Here is a 25,322-nt window from a genome sequence, read left to right as displayed (position 1 = left end):
CGGAATATATTTTGGGGTGCAATTCCACATATAACCATGGCATGTGTGAGCAATATATCATTTAGTGACAACTTTTTGTAAAAAAAATTTTTTTTTTATTTTTTGTCATTATTCAATCCCTTGGGACAAAAAAAAAATATTCAATGGTCTCAACATGGCCCTCAGCAAATAGCTTGGGGTGTCTTCTTTCCAAAATGGGGTCATTTGGGGGGGTTTTGTGCCATCTTGGCATTTTATGGCCTTCAAAACTGTGATAGGTAGTGATAGGTAGTGAGAAGTAAAATAAAAAATGTATGCCCTTAGAAATCCTGAAGGCGGTGCTTGGATTTCGGGGTCCCGTACACGGCTAGGCTCCCAAAAAGTCCCACACATGTGGTATCCCCGTACTCAGGATAAGCAGCAGAATGTATTTTGGGGTGTCATTTCACATATGCCCATAGCATGTGTGAGCAATATATCATTTAGTGACAACTTTGTGCAAAAAAAAAAAAAGTTTGTAATATTCCCGCAACTTGTGGCAAAATATAAAATATTCCATGGACTCAACATGCCTCTCAGTAAATAGCTTGGGGTGTCTTCTTTTCAAAATGGGGTCATTTTGGGGGGTTTTGTGCTATTTTGGCATTTTATGGCCTTCGAAACTGTGATAGGTAGTGAGGAGTGAAATCAAAAATTTGCACCCTTAGAAATCCTGAAGGTGGTGATTGGTTTTCGGGGTGCCGTGCGCAACTAGACTCCCAAAAAGCCCCACACAAGTGGTATCCCCATACTCGGGAGAAGTAGCGGAATATATTTTGGGGTGCAATTCCACATATAACCATGGCATGTGTGAGCAATATATCATTTAGTGACAACTTTTTGTTTTTTTTTGTCATTATTCAATCCCTTAGGACAAAAAAAATAAATATTCAATGGGCTCAACATACCCATCAGCAATTTCCTTGGGGTGTCTACTTTCCAAAATGGGGTCATTTGGGGGGGGTTTGTACTGCCCTGCCATTTTAGCACCTCAAGAAATGAGATAGGCAGTCATAAATTAAAAGCTGTGTAAATTCCAGAAAATGTACTCTAGTTTGTAGACGCTATAACTTTTGTGCAAACCAAAAAATATACGCTTATTGACATTTTTTTTACTAAAGACATGTGGCTGAATAAATTTTGCCCTCAATGTATGACTAAAATTTAGTTTATTCGATTTTTCTTATAACAAAAAGAAGAAAATATCTTTTTTTTCAAAATTTCGCTCTTTTTCCATTTATATCGCAAAAAAAAAAAACGCAGAGGCAATCAAATACCATCAAAAGAAAGCTCTATTTGTGGGAAGAAAAGGATGCAAATTTCGTTTGGGTGCAATATTGCATGACCGCGCAATTACCAGTTAAAGCAGCGCAGTGCGAAATTGGAAAAAGACCTCTGGTCCTTAAGGTGTTTATTGGGACGGGGCTGAAGTGGTTAATCATTCCCTAATTACCATGATTGCAATATGCTGTAAATATTCCCTTTATCCTCATGCATGTTGGATTTTTTTAATGCTCTTTTTTGTCCTTCATGCATATTTGCCTTCACTAACCTCCCCAGCATGCTCTCCTGGGCCCATATACACCTATATCCTAGTCACTTAACAAAATGTGTTAAATGTTATTGTTCTTAAATTCATGCAGAGTTTTTTTTTTTGATGCGGTGCCCAAAATCATTTAGAACCCTCCCTGCCCCCCAATCGCTAAGTCACCAATCCTCTATCTGCTGACCTTGCCAAACCCATACACACTATACCTACTACCTCTTTTGTGGTCATATTTATGGATGAATTCACCAAAGCATGTAGTGCAAGGGTCTGCCTGAATACTTTCAAATGGTATTGTTTAAAGTTTTGTTCTATTATTTTGATAGGTAATTGCAGAATCTAAAAATGAGCTTCCATTTTTGTTTTATTATGCCACTTCTTACCTGTCCAGTGGGCTCCCAATGGTGTAATTAAGGAGGGGCTGACCAAAGTAACACACATTACTTTGTTACTCTATTACTTAGTGGAGAGGGTTACCTGTCCAAAACATACCCTGCCACCCCCCCTAAATTATTTCTAATGGGCCATCAGGGGGAGGGGGCAGTCTGATAAGTGGACCTTATATTTTAGCCTTTAAATATACTTTACAACACATTTTTTGCTGATGTTGGCCAAGAATGTTTGTGTCTAATCCGCTTGCAATGTTTATGTGCAAAATTACTAATTTGATTTTTCTTGTTTGACTCCATAGTTTCCTTCAACGCCACAGGAATGGCAGACTGTGGCATCCCAATTTGCCCAGCGGTTGGATCTTCCTAACTGCGGAGGGGCAATTGATGGGAAGCATGTCCACATCGTCCCACCACCCCATTCGGGGTCATACTATTTTAACTATAAGTGGTTTCATAGTATCGCGTTGATGGCAGTGTTGTCGGTGACATACGAGTTTCTGTATGTGGACATGGGGAGGAATGGCTGGATGTCGGATGGAGGAGTATTTACCCAGACCGAGTTCTACTTGCGTCTTGAGAGTGGTGGATTGGGATTGCCACCCCCAGAGGAGAACGTCAAAGGACTGCCATTTGTCATCGTCGCAGATGAGGCATTCCGTCTGGGTGACCATGTCATGAGGCCATTCCCCCAGAGGACCCTCCCCCACAGAGAAGAGGGTTTTTAATTACCAGCTGGCCAGAGCCAGAAGAGTCTCGGAGACCGCGTTTGGGATCCTGGCCAGCCAGTTCCGCATGTTTCAAATGGCCATAAATATGGCGGAGTACAAACTTAATAACATTGTGTTATCTCGCTGCATCCTGCATAACCTTTTAAACAAAATAATCTGAATTATGTTGCCTCAGTTGGACATGAGGCTGGACTCCAGGAAACAATGATGGCCCTGGAAGGGGCCCGTCCTGGCTTGCCCCCCCAAAGTGCACCGTGAAGTGCGTCAAAATTATTTGGACTATTTTTTAGGTAGGGGGGCCATTGCTTTGGCAGCACATATGGAATACATTTTATATTTAATCAGCTAAAATCTTGTTTTGGATTTACTGCTTGTGTTTCTTTTTGCTGTCTCCTAGGTTCTCCTAGTGCACTTGTAGGGCCAAGTGGGTTTTCCCTTATTAAATAACACCCATTGTCACTGTAAATACCAACTTAATACAAAAACCTGTATTGAGAATTGAAAGAAGAAGCCACACATTGTTGAGTATAAAACCTTTTACTCAGTACACATTCACATGTCCATTGTAAAACCTTTTTTTTTTTAAAGTAAAGCATTTTGAGTTATCAAAATATTTTTTTTTAGGTTACATAAACAGCCATATTTCAAAACATAACATACACAACTCTGGAAGTTCAACATTGAAAAAGTTTTAAGGCAAGATCAGACATTATATGGTTCAAAATGTTTGGATCTTGCCTTGAACAGATGGGGTGATGTCACTCCTGTAAAAGCCAAATTTTGAAGATGCACACAAATTGGGAGTCAAACTGGGGACTAATGTCAACATGTGCTATCTCCCATCACGGGGGATCAATGGATGTGTTTTGGGAGTGCAACCACTTCCTCTCTCCTACATGAGTTACAAGGAAGGGGTTGCAGCCACAAAACGCGTACATTGATATCCCCTGATGGCAGATAGCACATGTTGACACACTGTGTGCATCTTCAAAATTTGACTAAAATGTTTCCAAAATGTAAAAATTAAAAAAAAATGGTGCCAGTTTTTTGGGAAATTAGATTCTTCTGAGGACATCAATCATGTTCTTAAGTTTTTGTTCAATTTCCAGAGTTTTTTGTTTTGTCAAGTTTAAATCCCGACTACACCACATTATGTCCTGGATTAGCCTTTGGGGACTGTCACTGGTGAAATTATGAGATTGTTCTTCCACAACCTGTACATCACCTACAAATAAAAATACACACCATGTATTATAAATATGCAGGCATACATCTCATTACCTGAATCTGTGATGTCAGACACTCACTTGTTGTGGTTTTAATCTCAACCACCTATCCTTCCTCCACATCCTCAGATTGTAGTGACCTCTGTTCCCCTTCTTCAGGAGGTGGGGGGGGGGGTCCTGGTGACCTCATATTTCCCCATTCTTTGCTCCCCTATGAGAATGAAACAAAAGGTATATTAGCACACAGAGATTTGAGGCAACAAATTTGAATGTGAAACATTGCTTGGAAGTGGGGTACAATTGTCTGTTTGGGCAGAGTTCCAAGCTGAAGACATGATTTATTCTCTTACTAAAGCTAGAATACTTACCCTTTTTGGACAAGTTTCACACCTGGAGACACCCCATGTATCCACTGGAGTACCTGTGTGGGACACCCTAAAATGTTTGTTCTTGTGTCCCACACTAGTGCACCTGAGTCCAGATGTGTAAACAGCTGCTGAGTGTCCTCTCCTTACATTACACTGAATCTAGTTTGCTATTCATTCAAGGTTCAAACACATCTAGACAACAATGTACTAAACTTCTTTGAAAATAAAAATTAGCATGACCAAATGTATTTAATCCTGTACAAATAAACAGATAAGGGTAGACAGGGTAGCTTAAGCAAAAAATGAGTGAGAACTGAGTAAAATGAATGAAGAGTAAATGGGTTAGAGCTGCCTCTACCTAGAAACCTCCACCCCAGAGAATGAGGGGGGGGGGGGTATTGAGTTTAAAAGTGTGAATAATAGGTTATGGCGCTAAACCCGAATTATTATATACCTGGTGTATTATAGCCTGTTTGTGACAAGGAAATAAAACTGGTTTGTATGGTGATCTATGTGCAAAACATATTATTGTGTAACCAAAGCTATAATTCAGTGCTAAAATATTAGTTAAATGTTAGTTAAGAAATTAATTAAGAAATTAATTAAAAGGTGGTGGTAACTAATGTGTTAAACATGTGCTAACACAGATGTGCCAATGAAATTAATATAGATTAAATTACATATAACTATTACACAAAAATTCATTCAAAATTATTGCGCAAACATCATTGCATGTGAAAAAACTTTCAAACACACGTCCTAGGATCACTGAAACAATTACTGAAAAAATGAAAAAATGTCCCATATAACAATGTCCCAGGTAACAGTGAAATAAAATAAAGTGACAAGTGCAAAAAGTGCCAATATCTTCAATGCAGAGAAAACAATCTTCCCCGGTGCGCCACTCAGTGCTGTGGTAATGTGAATGCTCTCACCAGAACTTATCACCCTATGGGGTTAGATGGGCTTTCACAGTATGAGCCACTGTGCTGCTATCTGGCCTCTGCTGCTGGTGCGCTGGGGAGATGTTCGCTCTTCAGTTTATATTGTCTCCATTGGTATATGCATTGAGGGAAGAAACACATCCATGGTGTAGTATGTACAAAAAATTGCTTTATTTATATACGAAAAACCTACTCACATTTATAGAGTAAAAAGATCGCTCTGTGTATAAAAACATCCGCCGGCCGCTGCTAGCTATAGGAAAGGTGCACGTAACGTAGCCACACCCTACGCGTTTCATCAGAGTGACGTCTTCTGGAGCGGCCATGTTGGTGCACCTTCCGATTTAAATAGGGTGCAGTGCTCCACTGCGCTTGCGCGAATCGAACGGCGCCATTTTGGATATGAGAATCCCTTACGTTTCGATCCATACTGTTAATCCCTCCTCCCCTAGTACATTATATCACACATTATCCAATGGGACATATATCGAAAAGCAGGAGGGGGAACGGGTTTATGTTACCATGTCCCATACATATATCTGTTATTTTATTGGGACGTGGAGCACTGTAACCGATTTTATAGACAAGCCAGCAACTGACACACCACTACCAACATCCTATTCCTACAATAGGGAGGGCTTCAATGGAAATGAATTAATTAATGCAGAAATATAGGAATATAAAATTTATAAAATTACTAAAAAGTACTAAAAAGGTGAGAATTAAAATAAAAATAAAAATAAAAATAAATCGCCTCATAAAATAAAAATGAAAATAGAAATATATAAAATGTCAATAAAAATAAAAATAAAATACAAATTAGTACATATATGTGTATTTTTCACAACGAATGATGTTCCAAAAGAGGGAAAATGAAACAAGGGGGGGATTGTGTTCAGGCTAAATCCAAAACCGAGGGAGAGACCCCCCATTAGTTGTTATTATAGTCAGGACTTAGAAAAGGGGAAAAAAGAGTTTCAAAGCGGGGGAAGAAAAATGTATATCTATCACGTGAAGGGTTGCTGCTCAATATAATAAAGAGGAATGATTAAATAATTCATTCAGGGCTATAACTATTGTTAGTTAGCCACATAACTTTCAACTCATGTTTCATGGCTATTACTTTGGCATGTTATTGACTATAGGGGTATAAGTTCTGGTGAGAGCATTCACATTACCACAGCACTGAGTGGCGCACCGGGGAAGATTGTTTTCTCTGCATTGAAGATATTGGCACTTTTTGCACTTGTCACTTTATTTTATTTCACTGTTACCTGGGACATTGTTATATGGGACATTTTTTCATTTTTTCAGTCATTTTTTCAGTGATCCTAGCACATTAGTTACCATCACCTTTTAATTAATTTTTTAATTAATTTCTTAACTAACATTTAACTAATATTTCAGCACTGAATTATAGCTTTGGTTACACAATAATATGTTTTGCACATAGATCACCATACAAACCAGTTTTATTTCCTTGTCACAAACAGGCTATAATACGCCAGGTATATAATAATTCGGGCTTAGCGCCATAACCTATTATTCACACTTTTAAACTCAATACCCCCCCCCCCCCCATTCTCTGGGGTGGAGGTTTCTAGGTAGAGGCAGCTCTAACCCATTTACTCTTCATTCATTTTACTCAGTTCTCACTCATTTTTTGCTTAAGCTACCCACAGGGTGGGCAGTCCGTATCGCAACTTTATCTGTTTATTTGTATATTTTAGTGAGGACTTTCAGTTCCCAATTTTAGTTGCAGCAATGGATATTTTTAAGTATGTCAACAGTAGAACAGTAAACCTTGTTGAGGTGTTTAACCAGGAACACGTGGTCATCAGGCAGGATTTAGATAGCCTATTTAAACTTGAGAAACAACTAAGGGTATGGTGGGATGTGGCCATACTCGAGATGTACATTGCGGAAAAAATAACCCCAAGAAGATTACGATGGGACGTCTCCCCAAATTATGCAATTAATGACAAAAATTTAATGGAAGAATGGTACAAATTTTTTAACCAGAGTGAAACCGAACTATTACAAAAAATAGTGACGAGACACCAACACAAACTAAAGAATATAGAAATGGAGGTCCTTCAGGTTAGAGACCAACTTATACCATTCAAGGAGACAGCTGAATACATTGACAAGGAAAAAGAACTGCAGGAGGCCATAAAGAAATATGACAAAGAAGTGCAACAAAAGAAACAGAAGAAATTTAAGAGGGACATGTTGGACTATAAGAACCAGCAGGTTTACAAATGGCAAACGGATACCAATTACAATGAGGATGAAAATGAAGTATCTATGATGGAAGAATCTAGGGAGAACTCAGTCCATGGAGATGAACAACAATGGCATCACCCCACACAAACACAGAGTGGAATAGCAAGACCAGAGACCCCTTTTACACCATTATATGGAAGACCTGAGGGGAGAATTCCAAGAGAACCAGAACAGGATACTTACAGGGGCAATCATATTCCCTATACACCTAATATCCCAAGACACCATAATAGATATTCCCCCCTAAGGGAACATCCCCAGAATACTCCATTTAGGAACCGACGCTATGAGAGGGATTTTTTTCACAGGGGACAAGAATACAGACCACCAGGCCCGAGAGCAATGGACACGAGATACGGTCCCCAGAGGGAATGGAAACCTTTCTGATACCCTGGAAGAAACCAACACCAAGGACAACCCAGGAGAAATGGAGGATGGAACCCGAGATGGACCAGGCAAGTAAATACAAGGAGGAATTATGGGGAACACGAACATCACTGGGATCAAAGAAGGGAGGGGGCATACAGAACACCAGGTTGGGGAACCGAAAACGCACAAGAGGCAAGAGAGGAGGCCTCCAGAAAAAGAAGAAGGGAACATTAGGAGAGGGTATATATAATCTAAGTCAGGTGAATTTCTCGGAAGAAGAACTAAGAGTGTTAGACTTGGGATTAAAATTTGCTCCTGACAAGGATTTAGACAAGTTCCAAACATATATTGACCTCTAAAAATTTGTGAGGAAACTCAACATCAAAAAATTTTTTGGGGCAAAGAATTCCCACACAAAGGAAGACAATGACACAGTCTACAAACACTCCCAGTTGAGAAATAATTCTACTTTCAATCCCAAGGTACAACACGATGAGAATATAAAGGTTTTTAAGAAAATGGTTGAAAATGATTTAAAAGAACTAGAAATTAAGAAAACCAAAGGGAGAAAGATATGGGAAACTATCAAGCAAATAGAGAAACGGAAGGGCATTGTCATCAGACCTGCCGATAAGGGAGGGGGTTTGGTTATATTGAACAAACGGGACTATGAAAAAGAAATGGAAAATCTACTAAGCATACCTAATACTTATAAGAAATTGAAGAAAAACTCGAAAGTGGAATATGAAAATAAACTTAAGAAACATGTGAAAAAGGGAAAGGATTTGGGTATTCTGAATAAAAAAGAAGCAAGATATTTGACACCCAAGGCAGCGAAGACCCCAGTCATGTACTACGTTCCCAAGATCCACAAGAACCAAACTCACCCACCAGGAAGACCGATTATCAGTGGGATTGATTCCCTGTTTTCCAGACTAGGGGCCTATACCGATAGTTTCCTACAACCACTGGTAGTAGAAGGGAAATCGTACTTAAGAGACAGCAAACAACTCATTGGGGAATTGAAAGATCTGACAATTAATGAAAGTGATATATTGGTCACAATCGACGTAGAATCATTGTACACAAATATTAAACAAGAAGACGGCCTCAGTAGCATGGAGTGGGCACTGTAACAGCAATCAGACTTGAAACAGGAGCAGATCAAATACATTATGGAGGGCCTAAGGTTGGCAATGAGCCATAACTACTTTTGGTATAAAGGAACTTTTTACACACAAACAAAAGGTGTAGCAATGGGGGCTAAGTATGCCCCGAGTGTAGCAAATCTGTTCCTGAACAGGTGGGAAGGGGAACAAATATATGGGGTACATAGGGAAAATCTCAAACTATACCGTAGGTATATAGACGATATTATAATCGTCTGGGGGGGCACACCGGAACAACTACAAGATTTTTTCGATGAAATCAACAATAACATATACCATATAAGATTTACAGGAAATTACAACAGCCAGAGTGTGGACTATTTTGATTTACAGATTTACAAACAAGAAGGAAGCCTGGGTACACGTACCTTCTTTAAGGCCACCGACCGTAATGGGTATATTCCCACTAACAGCTGGCACCATCCTCGGTGGATAGGCAATATACCCAAAGGTCAGCTCATGAGATTATACAGGAACTGCAGCAATAGTGGAGATTTTGACCAGCAGGCCGAACTAATCATAGAAAGATTCAAGAGGAAGGGGTACAAGGAGAAATACCTCCAGAATTTGAAGAATAAAGTGAAATGTATGGAAAGAAAACAACTATTAGAAGGTACCAAAGGAGAACCAAAACAAAATAACCTGCAAATTGCCTTCCTTACTGGGTACAACAGGCAATACAAAGATGTGGAACACATCATTAAAAGGCATTGGCCTATCTTGCAAGCAGATAGTGCACTTCGCACTGTATTACCAAGAAAACCCCGGTTCATCTATAGAAGGGTACCAACGCTTCAGAACAAACTAGTAAAAAACACTGTTGACCCACCAAAACAAATAAGAATCTCTGGTAACCTAAAAGGATTATTTAAATGTGGAAAATGCCTTCCGTGCAGAGTCAGTAAAAAGACCAACAAAAAGAAAACCACTTTCAATTCAACCTCCAACGGAAAAGAATACAAAATAAAGGAGTTGATTACCTGTAATCGCTCCTATGTCACTTATATTATTGAGTGCCCCTGCCTTAAACAATATGTAGGCAGAACCACGAGGGAGTTACCAGTCTGAATTAGGGAACACATCACGAATATCAAAAAGGGGTTTCAGAAACACAGTGTCTCCAAACACTTTAGGGACTTTCACAATCGAGATCCAGGGCAGAGGTTTTTTTACAGAATAGATAAAATAAGAGGCCACTGGAGAGGGGAGGATAAAAGAATTAAAATATCTAGGAACGAGACGAAATGGATTTTCAACCTAGACACCCTCCAACCAGGGGGAATGAACATTGATTTGGACCTCAATTGTTTTCTGACCAATTTTTGACTGGAGGTCAGATACCCCAATTAACTCCCTATTTTTTGATCTAGAATAATTAATCGAATAATTACAAAATTTGAGTTGGAAACTATGCATTCAACAATACTATTGTGGAGCACTGCACCCTATTTAAATCGGAAGGTGCACCAACATGGCCGCTCCAGAAGACGTCACTCTGACGAAACGCGTAGGGCGTGGCTACGTTGCGTGCACCTTTCCTATAGCAAGCAGCGGCCGGTGGATGTTTTTATACACAGAGCGATCTTTTTACTCTATAAATGTGAGTAGGTTTTTCGTATTTAAATAAAGCAATTTTTTGTACATACTACACCATGGATGTGTTTCTTCCCTCAATGCATATACCAATGGAGACAATATAAACTGAAGAACGAACATCTCCCCAGCGCACCAGCAGCAGAGGCCAGATAGCAGCACAGTGGCTCATACTGTGAAAGCCCATCTAACCCCATAGGGGTATAAGTTCTGGTGAGAGCATTCACATTACCACAGCACTGAGTGGCGCACCGGGGAAGATCGTTTTCTCTGCATTGAAGATATTAGAACTTTTTTCACTTGTCACTTTATTTTATTTCACTGTTACCTGGGACATTGTTATATGGGAAATTTTTTCATTTTTTCATTTTTTCAGTCATTTTTTCAGTGATCCTAGGATGTGTATTTGAAAGTTTTTTCACATGCAATGATGTTTGCACAATCATTTTGAATGCATTTTTGTGTAATAGTTATATGTAATTTAATCTATATTAATTTCATTGGCACATCTGTGTTAGCACATGTTTAACACATTAGCTACCACCACCTTTTAATTAATTTTTTAATTAATTTCTTAACTAACATTTAACTAATATTTTAGCACTGACATTTCGGGCTCTTTCCTCCTCCTCGCTACTGCTATTATGCACCTGCTGTGTATCCGCCATGTTCCTCTCCCACTGCGACGAAAGAGATAGGGCGGGGAATATTCTAGAAAAAACTCAGGGGCGGGTTTCACGCATGAGTAGTGTATATAAAGCTAACACGCGTGTGTTGTCACTACGTTCTGTGTGCGGAGGAAGGAGGAACGGAAGTGACAAATGTTATAACAAATGTTATACCGAAGGTAAGATTTTAACTTGGGACATGAGCAGCCTAGACTGAATCTAGATTGAGGCCTATATTGGGATAAAATTAGCCTGAGATGAGTGTTTTTGTCTTTTGTTTGGTCTTGCAGAGAAAATGTATCCATTTAAAGATCAAAAATTCCTGGGCAAATTCCTTGATAAATATCGAGATATGAGAAATTTATGGGAGGTGAAAAACCTGTTATATCACAATAAAGCAGCTAGGAAGGCATTGCTGGAGAAATTACTTGAATTTGTAAAGACTCGGGCCCTCAATGCAGACATGAGGGCTCTGGAAATTAAAATTGGTAGCTTGAGAAGCACCTATAGGAAGGAGTATCAGAAGGTCCAGAGGTCCCTGGGGTCAGGAGAAGCAGCAGAGGATGTATATGTACCCAGTCTGTGGTACTACAACAGGATGCATTTTTTGGATGACCATATGGAAGCCAGGGAATCGTTTTTGACTCTTCTGGTCCCTCTTCATACACAGGAAGACCTCAGCCAGAATGAGGCTCTGGAATGTGGCACACAAGAGGAGGTAAATGTCAGCCTGGAGGTGGCGGGGCCCAGTCACACCCAATCCCAGGTCCCTCCCCTCTGCCTTCCACCCAAAAGGCCCAGGAAGGGAAAAAATGGAGGAGGCAGCACTGGCCCTCATGAAGGAGGCTAATGCGGTCCTGAAATCCCCCCTTGATGCTGTAGAGGCCTATGGCTCTACATAGCCTCTAATTTACAGAAAATGGAGGAGGACCAAAGACTCAACTGTGAAAAAATATTTTTGAGGCCATCCACAAGGGGTTGACATCCACCTGTGTGTGCTCCCCCATCCTCCTCCTACTTCTCCTCCTCCTTCTCCTGCCACAAGTCCACCTCCAGAGCCACAGCCTCCAGGGAAGGCTGCAGGGAAGGTTGCACGGAAGAGTCGAAAGTGATTGCCTGGCTTCAGTCTGGTCTGACAGAACACACAGCTTGTTGTAGTACCACAGCCTGGGGACATACATGTCATCTGCTGATGTTCCTGTTCTCTGGGAGTCCTGGACCAGATTGACCTCCCTTCTATATGGACTTCTCAAGCTACCAAGTTTTTTAGCCACAAAGTTGATGTCTGCCTTGGGGGCCAAAGGCTTCGCAAATTCAATAAGTTTCTCCAGCGTTGCCTTCCTCTTTATTTTGTTATTATGATGGGAAATAAATTGTGATTATTGTTTCAGAAAATACTTGCCTATGTGTTTTTCTTCAAATAGCAAATATCAAATTTTGTTGGTGAGTAGGCAGGTATATTTCACAAAGCAACCTCCTTGAGGTTTACAAATACAAGATAATAATGGTGATGTGGAAGCATGACATAAATAAATAAAAAGGATATCACGAGAAAATAATAATAGAAAAAAAATGTTGATTAATAAAAAAAAGGACTTTAAAAAAAAGATAAACTTTATTATGGAGACCAGGCTTTAATTAAAATAAAGATTATTCAGGAGATCCCTAGAAATCATAAAGAAAGAAGTGTGTGAGAACTCTGTGTGAATATGAGCCGACAAACAACTTAATTCTTTGAGCATTATAAAGAAGAAGAGAATGCATGGCATTCAAAGATTTAAAAATTAGCAACGTGAAGAATCTGCTATCTCCATTACGAATGCTAGTTTTACCAGACCGAGCGGTTCCATCTCGTACTTGATTCTGAGCATGCCTGATTTTTTTGGCGTGTCGGAATTGCAGACACACGATCGGAATTTCCGATTGAAAGTTTTTCCATCAGGAAAGATGAGAACGCTCTCTCAAATTTTTGCTGGGGGGAATTCGGCCAGCTAAATTCCGATGGAGCATACACACAGTTGCAGTTTCCGATGGAAAGCTCTCATCAGTCTTTTGCTGGCTGAAATTCCGATCGTGTGTACGTGGTATAAGATCGGGTTCACCAAATTTTCAACAAGATTTACTGAACTGCCGACTCCTCAACCATATAGATCATGTCAAAAAAGTTAGGGTTAGTGATTGACAAATCAAACCCGGTAGACTAGCCCATCACTAATCGGGAACTTTGCTGGCAAGGTCTGTGTGGATGAGGTATTCATTACAGTGCAATTGGTGCATTATGTATTTCTCATCAGCCTTTTTACCAGAGGTAGATTCAAGCCCATATAAAGCTTCTGCTTAAATTATATCAGTGAAAGTTGTGTGCAGCAGAATGGTAAGGTGTATTTTGCACCTTTGTTTTCTTATACTGTATTTTGACATCCAGCCCTAGCAGAAAAGTGCCTTCTTGTAGTATGCTGCACTATGCTGTGCGAGAGCAGTGGTCAGATTTGTACAATACAAGCTGTACTTTAAGACTGACACAACAGGGGCATTTTGGACCACTGCTAAGTGGCCCACTGCTCTCACACAGAGCACAGCAGTCTGACTCTGCAGCATCCAGCAATTTGTGCTAATGGCAATTTATGGGAAAAAGATTAGAAATACGTGTTGTTGTTTTGCTTCACACATAATCTATTAATGTAGAATAAGTTTGAATTTGGCTTTCAGAAATATGACACTTCCACAGAGAATCTCTGTTTGTAACATTGACACCATGTATAAGTTTTTAACAAGGCTAGACCAACCTGTAACCAATTAGATTTATAAATGATCTATTACAGAAATGTTAACCTAGCCAACAGTAAACTAATAGATAAGCAACAAAATACATGTGTTGTAGTGCCTGCATATGCAATAAGCTTTATATATCAGACTTGTTGTACTTGGACTGCTAGAATCTTGGCTAGCTAATCTACATCTTATCAAAGACTCCATGAAGCAAATTGGAAGTCGTTTATGATTGGCAGTTCTTGCTTGTCTGAGTTATGCTCACTTGGCTGATTTCCAGTTCCTTGAAGTCTTAGAACGTTAGATGTGCTCTGCTGGAAAGACATTTATAGCCTTTTACAAATTTCCTTTCACACAGCCAGATACACGTAATGCTGTAACGTTTTATTCATGATAGTTCATGTCTACGTCTAAGGCATGGGATCTATTACCTAAAATATTTGGAACATGGAGTTTTCCCAGATAAGGACACTTTAACCACTTCAATACCAGGCACTTTTCCCCTCTTCCTGCCCAGACCAATTTTCAGCTTTCAGTGCTGTCGCACTTTTGAATGACAATTGCGTGGTCATGAAACACTGTACCCAAACTACATTTTTATTATTTTGTTCACACAAATAGAGCTTTCTTTTGGTGGTATTTAATAACCAATAGGCTTTTTATTTTTTGCTAAAACAACGAAAAAAGACTGAAAATTAGAGGAACACAACAAGTTTTTCTTTGTGTCCATTATAAAATTTTACAAATAAATAATCTTTCTTTATGAATTTAAGCTGAAATATATTCTGATACATTTCTTTGGTGAAAATAGCCCAAATCAGTGTTTTTTATTTAGTCTGTATGAAAGTTATAGTCTACAAACTATGGTATATACAGTATTTGAAAATGTATCAATCCTAATGTACTGATGGCCTATCTAATTTCTTGGGGCCCAAAAATGCCAGGACAGTGCAAAAATATCCCCCAAATTACCCCTTTTTGGAATGTAGACCATCCAAGGTATTTAAAAAGATGCATGGTGAGTTTTTTAAGTTGTCATTTTTTGTCATAATGTTTTGGAAAATTAAGAATTTTAGATAACACCAAATCTAACACACCTGCTCCCCATTCACACCTGAGATCTTGTAAAACTAAAGAGTCAAATGACACAGGGTAGGGAAAATGGCTAAGAGGGCCCAATTTAGGCATTTTCACTTAGGGGTGTACTCACTTTTGTTGCCAGTGATTTAGACATTTATGACTGTTTGTTGAGTTATTTTGAGGGGACAGAAAATTTACACTGTTATACAAGCTGTATACTCACTACTTTACATTGTAGCAAAGTGTAATTTCTTCAATGTTGTCACATGAAAAGATATAATAAAATATTTACAAAAAATGTGAGGGGTGTACTTATTTTTGTGAAGCACTGTGTGTACACACGATCGCGCATTCCGACAACAAAATCCATGGGATTTTTTCTGACGGATGTTGGCTCAAACTTGTCTTGCATACACACGGTCACACAATGTTGTCGGAAATTCCGAACGTCAAGAATGTGGTGACATACAAATAGACAAAATACAAATTGAAGTTCAATAGCCAGTGTGGCTCTTCTGCTTGATTCCAAGCATGCGTGGAAATTTGTGTGTCGGAATTGTGTACACACGATCGTAATTTCCAACAACGGATTTTATTGTCGGAAAATTTGAGATCCAGATCTCAAATTTTGTGTGTCGAAAATTCCGATGTAAAATGTCCAATGGAGCCTACACACGGTCAGAATTTCTGACAAAAAGCTCCCATTGAACATTTTGTATCTGAAAATCTGACCGTGTGTATGCGGCATTAAATAACTCAGATCATCAAACACATTTTATTATTACACAAAGATAACCCGAGTAAATACGAAATGCAGTTTTTAAATTATAGTTTAATTTATTAAGGAAAAAAAGCTGTCCAAACCTGCCTGGCTTTATGTGAAAAAGTAATTGTCCCCTAAACCTAATAATTGGTTGTGCCACACTTGGCGGCAACAACTGCAATCAAGCGTTTGTGATAACTAGCAATGAGTCTTTCACATTGCTGTGGACTGGAGGAATTTTGACCCACTCTTCTTTGCAGAATTGTTTTAATTCAGCCACATTGGAGGGTTTTCAAGCATGAATGGCCTATGTAAAGTTATGATACAGCATCTCAATTGGATTTAAGTCTGGGCTTTGACTAAGCCACTCCAAACCCGAAATTTTGCTTTGTTTGAACCATTTGGAGGTGGACTTGCTGTTGTGTTTCAAATCTTTGTCCTGCTGCATAACCCAAGTGCACTTGGGCTTGAGGTCACAAACTGATGACCGTTCAGTCTCCTTTAGGATTTTCAGGTAAAGCTCAGAATTCAAGGTTCCATCAGTTTTGATAAGTCATCCAGGTCCTGAAGCTGCCCCAGACCATTCTTGTTATGAAATACTGTATTCGTTTTATGCCAGATGTAACAGGACGCACACCTTCCAAAAAGTTACATTTTTGTCTCATCAGTCAACAGAATATTTGCCTAAAAGTCTTGGGGATACTCAAGATGTGTTTTGGTAAATGTGAGCTGAGCCTTTGTGTTCTTTTTGGTCAGCAGTGGCTTTGGCCTTGGAACTCTCCCATGGATGCCATTTTTGCCCAGTCTCTTTCTTATTGTCGAATCATGAACACTAATCTTACCTGAGGCAAGTGAGGCCTGCAGTTCTTTAGATGTTGTTCTGGATTCTTTTATGACCTCCTGGATGAGTCGCCATAATGCTCTTGGAGTATTTTTTGTAGGCTGGACGTTCCTGGGAAGGTTCACCACTGTTCCAAGTTATCTCCATTTGTGTATAAGGGCTCTCCCTATGGTTCACTGGAGTTCCAAAGCCTTGGAAATGGCTTTGGAACCTTTCCTAGACCAATACTTGTACATTACTTTGTTTCTAATCTGTTCTTGTTTTTTTTTTTTTTAGATTGTGGCATGATTTGTGGCTTTCTGTGATCTCTTAACATGTTTCACTTTGCAAGACAGCTTCTATTTATGTGATTTCTTGATTCAAAAGGTCTGGCAGGCCTGGGTGGGACAAGTGAAATTTAAGTCAGCTTTACAAAAAAATGTGGTTAATCACAGTTCATTCATGATTCAGCATGGGAAGGGGGAATTACTTTTTCACATAAGGCCAGACAGTTTTGAACAACTTTTTTCCCTTAATAAATTTAATAATAATTTAAAAACTGCATCTTGGATTTACCCGACTTATCTTTGTGTAATATTAAAATTAGTTTGACCTATGCAATATATATATGTAGCTCCCTCTCCTGATGAGCAGACGCTATTTTCTCTAAAAGTTCTGGTTTCTGTACCAGTCCAGCTGGGTTGCCCTGATTCCCACCTGACCGTAGGTGTCGCTGTCACCATCGGTGGGTGTGAAACAGCTGCAGGCTGGATGCATTGAATGCCACCTCTTGCTTGGAAATGGTTCAGTGGGTGTGGTTTCCCTGCTGTGCATTCTGGGAGATTGTATTCAAGGTACCGATGCCATTTTTTTTGGTTCTTTTTCCGGGGTCCATGATCCCAACCCCAGGGCCCTCCTGGCCTGGGTCTGTGTCGCATGGTCTTGCACCTCGGGGCCGGCTGGCCCGAGGCTTCGCAACTGAGAGTGTAGGCCCAGGAATGTCTTGGGGCCTACTGATCCAGGGGTGGTCCTGTGCTGTCTCGTCTGTGGGGAGAAGCCAAGAAAAGCTGGAGGATCCAGGAGAGGACTTTTCCAGTGGAGGACTGAGCGCAAGGCTGATGTCTCTGGAGGAGCCTGGAAACTCAGTTTGAGGACGCAACCCGGATCAATATCCTTACAGTATCGCCGGGTCAGCTGAAAGAATCTGGTACTGTATGGTAGTTCTTCCTAAAAACTCTCAAAAATCTCTAAGTTCAGTTAACAAGCCTGTGGCAGAGACTTTGTTGTGCATCTACTCTCAAAGAGGGGCCTATCGGGTGACTGCTGGATCCAGTCTGTGGAGCTGTTTGTCCTCTGGATCTGACTGATACCTCTAACCCAGCAATTATTAGGTCCCTGAATTCCCCCTTATCCTCTAACCCTCTAGTGAAGGACTGTGTCTTGTGTCTTTCCTTGGTGTTACCCCTAAATAAATCTTCAAAAAGGACCACATGTCTGATCTATCATCATTTGGGCTACTTTCCACCGGACTCCCCTAAGATAAGGAGGCGCGCAGGTGAGGTAATGGTAAGCCCGGATAAAACCAGCAGCTCCTTTGGGGGTTAGTGTAATATATATATATATATATATATATATATATATATTTGTTTTTTTATGTTTTTTTTTTTTAACAATTTGACCAGAGCATGTAATGTTACCATAGTGACATTATACTACTCTGGGGAAGTGGTCAGTATTTTTTTTTTACACATATTTTTGCATATAGCAATGAATTTCATTGCTATAGAGAAGCATTTTAAGGCATGGAGTTGAATCATTCAATTTGTTTTGCTTTGATTAGCTATAATTGGCCACAGCTGATCACATGGCCCAGACCAATCACAGCCAGCAACACAACTGTACACAATAGATGGCTTGAAAGGAAACCATGCATTGTTTTTCATGTGACCCACTATGATTGGTTACAGCGGTCACATGGTACTGACAGCAGATCAGTACACTGATCAGTCATCAGCTGTGTCCGGTGGATGTAGCCAGTGCCAGATCGTGCTGCTGACGCCAGCCTCAGCTGGCGCACTCAGAATCTGGTGCAGCTGTGCATGGTAACCTATGAGCTTTTAACTTCAGCTTCTTCAATTTAGCTTTGACAATAAAACCTGGAAACTGATTGGTTCTGTGCAGAGCTGCACCAAATTTTACATCATGCAGTTTTAGCAAATAACCCCCATTGTGTCCGTTTATTAATCTATTGAAAAGCATAGCCTTTTTACAGATTCTGTTACTGCAAAACCAGTGCTGGATAACAGATTACACATAGGAATCTCACCCTCCCATTCAACCCCACCTATCTTCATATGGCACCGCCATTAGGAAGATCCACATCCTTATTAAAAAACGTATTAGTGGAAGAAGGACAATAAGTGAAATAGAATAAAACTTAAAAAAAAAACAACAAAAAACAACCTGCAAGACAAAGGCACAAAGAGCTCATTATGAAATACCTTAGATAGAAGCTGTTTTAGCTGCCCCCGTACACCACTGTGACCGGTGACATGTCTCCTGGAGTTATTTTCAGGTTCGTGGGCTCCAGCGCTGTGATTGGCCGGAGCTGTGCTGACGTCACTCCCGCATCACGGCACAGCTCCTGAAGAAACAGCACAAGCATGCTGTTTCTTCAGTGCACATGTGTTGATGATGGTATATTCGGATACAGTGAATATCTCCTTAAACAGGGATATGCAATTAGCAGGCCTCCAGCTGTTGCAGAACTACCCATGAGGCATAGCAAGATTCTGACAGCCACAAGCATGACACCCAGAGGCAGAGGCATGATGGGAGTGGTAGTTTTGCAACAGCTGGAGGTCCGCTAATTGCACATCCCTGTCCTAAATGGTGCACGTTTAGGAGATATTCACAGTTCCTACAGGTAAGCCTTATTATAGGTTTACTTGTAGGTAAAAGTGGTCTAACAGGGTTTACAACCACTTTAAAGCCATATAATAGAAAAAAAAGCTAGGAGAATATCAAGCATGCTTTAGGAATGAAAGATAATTATTATCATTTTTTTTTTTTATTATACATAATTTATATAGTGCCAACAGTTTGTGCAGCACTTTACAAAATGATCAATGCCAGATACATATTTCTGTTAAAGGCAAAATGTAAAAAGAATACTATGGGAGTGGGACAGAAACACATTATTGATTGTTTCTTTGTCTATTTATTTTAGAGCAGCATATGAAAGGATCATATGGAAATAGCTGTATATAACCTAACCAGAGTCAGATATTCCATAGTAAGTAGTGCAGCACAGATTTGTTTCCGATCGACACAGGCACTGAATGTTACAAATAGACTGAGGCATGTATTTTTTCAACTGCTACACTACATAAATATATGATAGAGGACAGTATACCATTTGTATCCCAAAATAATAAAAATAGTTCTACTTCAATGCCCCCTTCCCAAATCTGTGTCAGTAGGATCAGCATGTGAACAGACTGGTGCAAGACATACAGAATTGGCTTGTCAGGCTTTTCAGCAAAATGGTGACACCGATTCCCTGTAGCATTAATGGGTAAAAGATAGCTTCATCTCCTGTTCTCCACCTGTAGAGAACCCATCAGATGCATTTTGCCCTTTTCAGGGCTTAACCATAGAGGCCAGGTATGCCGACCACAGGATACAAATGCAGATAGTGGGGTATGCTGATGGCAAAGTCATTCTATCCTAGTAAATTAGCCCATTGGGAGGGTGGAGACTAAATGTATACAGCTATTTTACTGCTATTTTACTGATCACACTCAGTAATCAGATGAGCTGATGTCATTATGGCCTTTAAAGTAAGATACTCAGGGGGCTATATGCAGATATATTTGAAAACAGAGTGTGGAGATCAACATTTAATCACAATTTTTTTGAAAATACGACTGCTAGATGGTAATACAGGTTGCACATTTAATATGTGCAATTCCTACAAAACAAAAGACATGGAAACAGATGCCAAAGAGGATACAGGAAGCATGACTAAGTGTAAAAAGACATATTGGCCAACCCAGAGCATAACAGCTGGATACAATCAAGATATGAGAGACAGGAATCAGGGGACTGTTGGCTACAACCAAGGATAGAGAAAAATAGATTTTCCTGAAAGAAGGCATGGTTCTTAAAAAGTTGTTACACTGATGATGAAAACATGTTTCCTTTAATGCAGTGGTGGTCAATTTACGCACATGGTGTAGGGGTCCGTATGCACCAAAAATTAGCATAGTTTAATAATCAGTATATGGAATGAATAATGCTAATGAATGCTAAAAAAAATCAGAGCCTCTAGGCATACTAAAGTAGATGGTCAGATACTGCAGGCAGGGGCGTAACTATAGGGGGTGCAGCAGTCGCGACTGCAACCGGGCCCTATGATGCAGGGGGCCCATGCAGCCCCCTCTGCATATGGCCAGCAGCAGCATAGGCAGCTAGGGGTACCAGTGCACCATGCACACTGGTGGCTGGAGGTGGAGGGTGACTACCAGAGCTCCATGCTCGACTATCGCACTGGCTGCTCTTTAGTTGTGCATTCCCCGCATGACCTGTGTCCTCAGCCGGCTCCTCAGAGTACCCCTATCCTGCTCCATGCATTGCCGCTCAGTCCGATGTCTGTTCTCCCCGGCCAGAGTCCCGCCCCCCCCCCCCCCCGAGTGCTGCCCACACTGCACTGCATACTTCTCCCGGGTAAACAAACTTTAAGCACACAGATGCAGTGCAGCCCAATGAGAGCTGGCTCCCCGGAGGACACTGCAGGCTTGTCTGCCAGCCCCCCTCCTCCCTAGTCATACACAGATGATGAAAGGTCTTTCTGGGAGATATGCTGATCGCCCATCCAGCACACTGGATGGAGCCCAGGCCAACATGGATGAGTGCGCGGCCCACAGCTTGGTCATGGGGAGTGAGAGGACCCCATCCCCCACACACCATTACATACCCCCTCCCTCTCCCCCTGGGGACAGGGACCCCTTCTTATGTGGGGACAGGGACCCCCACCTCCCCTGGGGACCAGGACCCCTTCTCACCTGGGGGCAGTAACTTCATCTGCCCTGGAGAAAAGGACCTCATCTCTTCTGGGGGACAGGGGCCCCATCCTGCCTAGGGACAGTCCCCCAATGGGGCACCTAAAAATTATAAAAAAATTATAAAAAAAAAACTAATGATACCAGTGGTGGAACTACAGGGCTCACAAAGGTTATACCTGTGACCACGCCCTGGAGTTCCACCGCCAGACTCTAAGGGAAGGGCCCTGGCTGGGGTTCAGGGGGGCCCTTCATGGTTTCTTGCATCGGGGCCCTGAAGGTTCTAGTTACGCCACTGACTGCAGCCATGCTACTGGAGATGGGCAGACCCTGCAGATTTGTAACAGGAGTGGTTGGAGACTAAAGACATGCTGCAGAGACAGTTAGAGATTGTGAATATGTTACAAGAGATGGACAGAGCATTATAAGCACTGCATCAGGAAATGGTCAATGACTGTGGATATTCTGCAAGTCAAAGACTGAAAACATGTTACAAGTGTAACGCTACCCCCAAAGGAGCCATTGGTTACTGTTTTCCTGCACAACCAGGCAATATGCATTTCCAACTTGTATCCAGACACAAGAAATTAGTCCATGGGCTTGTTTTGGTGGTTTATTGAGGCAAAACAATTTGGATAGGGTACATGGATTATGGGATGCCCAACTTTTTTTTTTATAGTTAGTAAGGTTGAATAAAGACACCAGTCCAACCTGAGTGAGGTGTCTACCCCTATCCCTGTACATTGCACACTCACATTGGTCCCTACCCTCAAGGAGCCCAGAATCCAAAGTCCCCATTCATATACTAGGGCCAATTTTGGACAAAAGCCAATTAACCTACCTGCATGTCTTTGGATTGTGGGAGGAAACCCACGCAGGCACAGGGAGAACATGCAAACTCCAGGCAGGTAGTCGTGGTTGGGATACGAACCAGCAACCCTTTTTACTGCTAGGTGAGAGTGCTAACCACTACACCACTGTGCCGCCCACTTTACAACTTCCTTCTCTATGTACTAAAATGAAGATCCTGGACTGTACTCCCTCCAGAATAAATGCAGTCTCTATGGATCAGTGACACGATCCTTTACAGTCCAGGAGCTCTCAGTCCTCTTTAAAGCATTAGCACAAAGCCGAAAACTGTATGTAGCAGTATCTTGTTTATTCTAGAGAACTTCACCCAGTTTGGAGAAACTACCAGCCCACCTGGCTGCTCTGAAGAACTCCCGAGGACAAGGGATCAGGATTTAGCACAACGCTGTCCTTGGAAAGTATGCTACATCTGGCAGTCTCTCCCCTTGTATGCCCCTGAGTATGCTGAGGTACTCACACTGTCCTTTGCTCCCCACTGCACTGGGCAAGACTCCTGTTCAGGCCTCCAACTGATCAGATCTTCCCATGCCAGCCCAGGTGTCCTCTCTTAGGCTTCCTCTCCTTCCTTTACTCAGCTCCAGCCTGGAGGCAGAACCCCCAGCCCAGGGTCCCCTCCAATGCCACACAACAGCAACCTCAGCACTTCATCTTCCACCCGACTCCATTGCTGGCCAGGATCCACCATATTTAACCACTTGCTTACTGGGCACTTAAACCCCCCTCAGTCCCAGACCAATTTTCAGCTTTCAGCGCTGATGCACTTTGAGTGACAATTACGCGGTCATACAACACTGTACCCAAATGAATTTTTTATCATTTTTTTCCCACAAATAGAGCTTTCTTTTGGTGGTATTTAGTTACAGCTCGGAGTTTTATTTTTTGCTAAACAAACAAAAAAAGATGCAAAAAAAAAAAAAAAAAATCATGTTTTAATAGTTTGTTATAAAATTTTGCAAACGGGTCATTTTTCTCCTTCATTGAAGTGCGCTGATTAGGCGGCACTGATAGGCTGCATTGGTGGGCACTGATGGGCTGCATTGGTGGGCACTGATGGGCTGCATTGGTGGGCACTGATAGGCTGCACTGGTGGGCACTGATAGGCATAGTTAAGGCGGCACTAATAGGCACAGATAAGGCGGCACCGATGGGCACAGATAAGGCGGCACTGATGGGCAAAGATGGGCACAGATAAGATGGCACGGATGGGTGGCACGGATAAGTGGCACGGATGGGTGGCATGGATGGGCACTGATAGGTACCACAGATAGATGGGACTGATGGGCACTGATAGGTGGCACTGATAGGTGGCTCTGATAGGTGGCACTGCTGGGCACTGATGGGCGGCACTGCTGGGCACTGATGGGCGGCACTGCTGGGCACTGATGGGCGGCACTGGGGTGCAGCACCTTTGAGGCAGATTTTGGGTGGCACTGTGGGTGGCACTGCTGGGTGGCACTGTGGGTGGCACTGTGGGCACTGCTGGGTGGCACTGTGGGCACTATGGGCACTGCTGGGTGGCACTGACAGGGGGGCACTTACTTTATTTCAGGATGGCACTGCGGGTGGCAGGTGGGCACTGGCAGGGGGCAGGTGTCCGTTTAAATTGCTGGCCGTGATCGGGACTGATGTCCCGAACACGGCCGCCGGCGATGGGCTTTTTTTTTTCTCCTCGCGCTGTCAGCGCGAGGAGGAATACTAGCCGATTACCGGCTCCGTTTTATCACATGATCAGCTGTCATTGGCTGACAGCTGATCACGTGATAAGGGGTCGGGATCGACCCCTTACACGGATCGGTGATCAGGCGAGTCTCACGGACTCGCCGATCACAGAGCGCGCCGCGCGCGCCCCTCAGGGGGCGCGCAGGCCGCTCGTAACCGGGACTACGTCAATAGACGTAGTCCCGAAAATGTGGGTCCGCGCTATTGCCGTCATTTTGCAATAGCGCGGATCCCAAGTGGTTAAGGGCTGACCCAGCCACCCTGTCAGGCCCTCTGCCTGGGGATTGGCAAGATTCCCTCAAGTATGCAGATCAGGACCTCCTTGCCTCTGCCTACCAACTTCAGAAGCTTCTCCAAACTTCTAGATACAGGGGGGGGTACCTTTAACCTGCCCTGTAGAGCCATCCAATCTGACCTGCAGTAACCGCACCTAATTACAGATTCACACAGCTACCATGAGTCAACAAATAAATTTTCCTACACTAGTTGCACGCTAGAGAGTGCTACACTAGAGGCTGCTAGAAATCATTACAGTGCTTCCACAAAACAATGTTCCCACATACAGTATGTGCTCTCTATATTTCCCATGAATACTATTTTCACCATATTTGCTTGATATTCCTCCTGGCAATATAATAGGACTGAGTATAAAATACATTAAAAACAAATCTGGACAGCACAGAAAAAAGAAAGCATGTGTGAAACCCACATATCTATTTAACTAGCAGAAACCTGATTTTTTGTTTCTTCTCTGACTCAGTGTACTCACAGAAAACACTTCCATCGCCTGGAGTTTGAAGACTGCACAATAAGTACGGAATAGCCTCATGCAGCATTCAGGCTATTTGTTGGGCACGGGGGCTTTAAAGTTTTATGAAGTCAAATGGGACATATATAAAACTAACAAAAGCTGGAATTCCAGCAGTCTCAG

Source organism: Lithobates pipiens, unplaced genomic scaffold (genome assembly GCF_037356315.1).
Source record: "Lithobates pipiens isolate NorthernLeopardFrog02 unplaced genomic scaffold, aLitPip1_a1.2 Scaffold_18, whole genome shotgun sequence".
NCBI classification, from domain to species: domain Eukaryota; kingdom Metazoa; phylum Chordata; class Amphibia; order Anura; family Ranidae; genus Lithobates; species Lithobates pipiens.
This window is presented reverse-complemented; position numbering follows the sequence as displayed.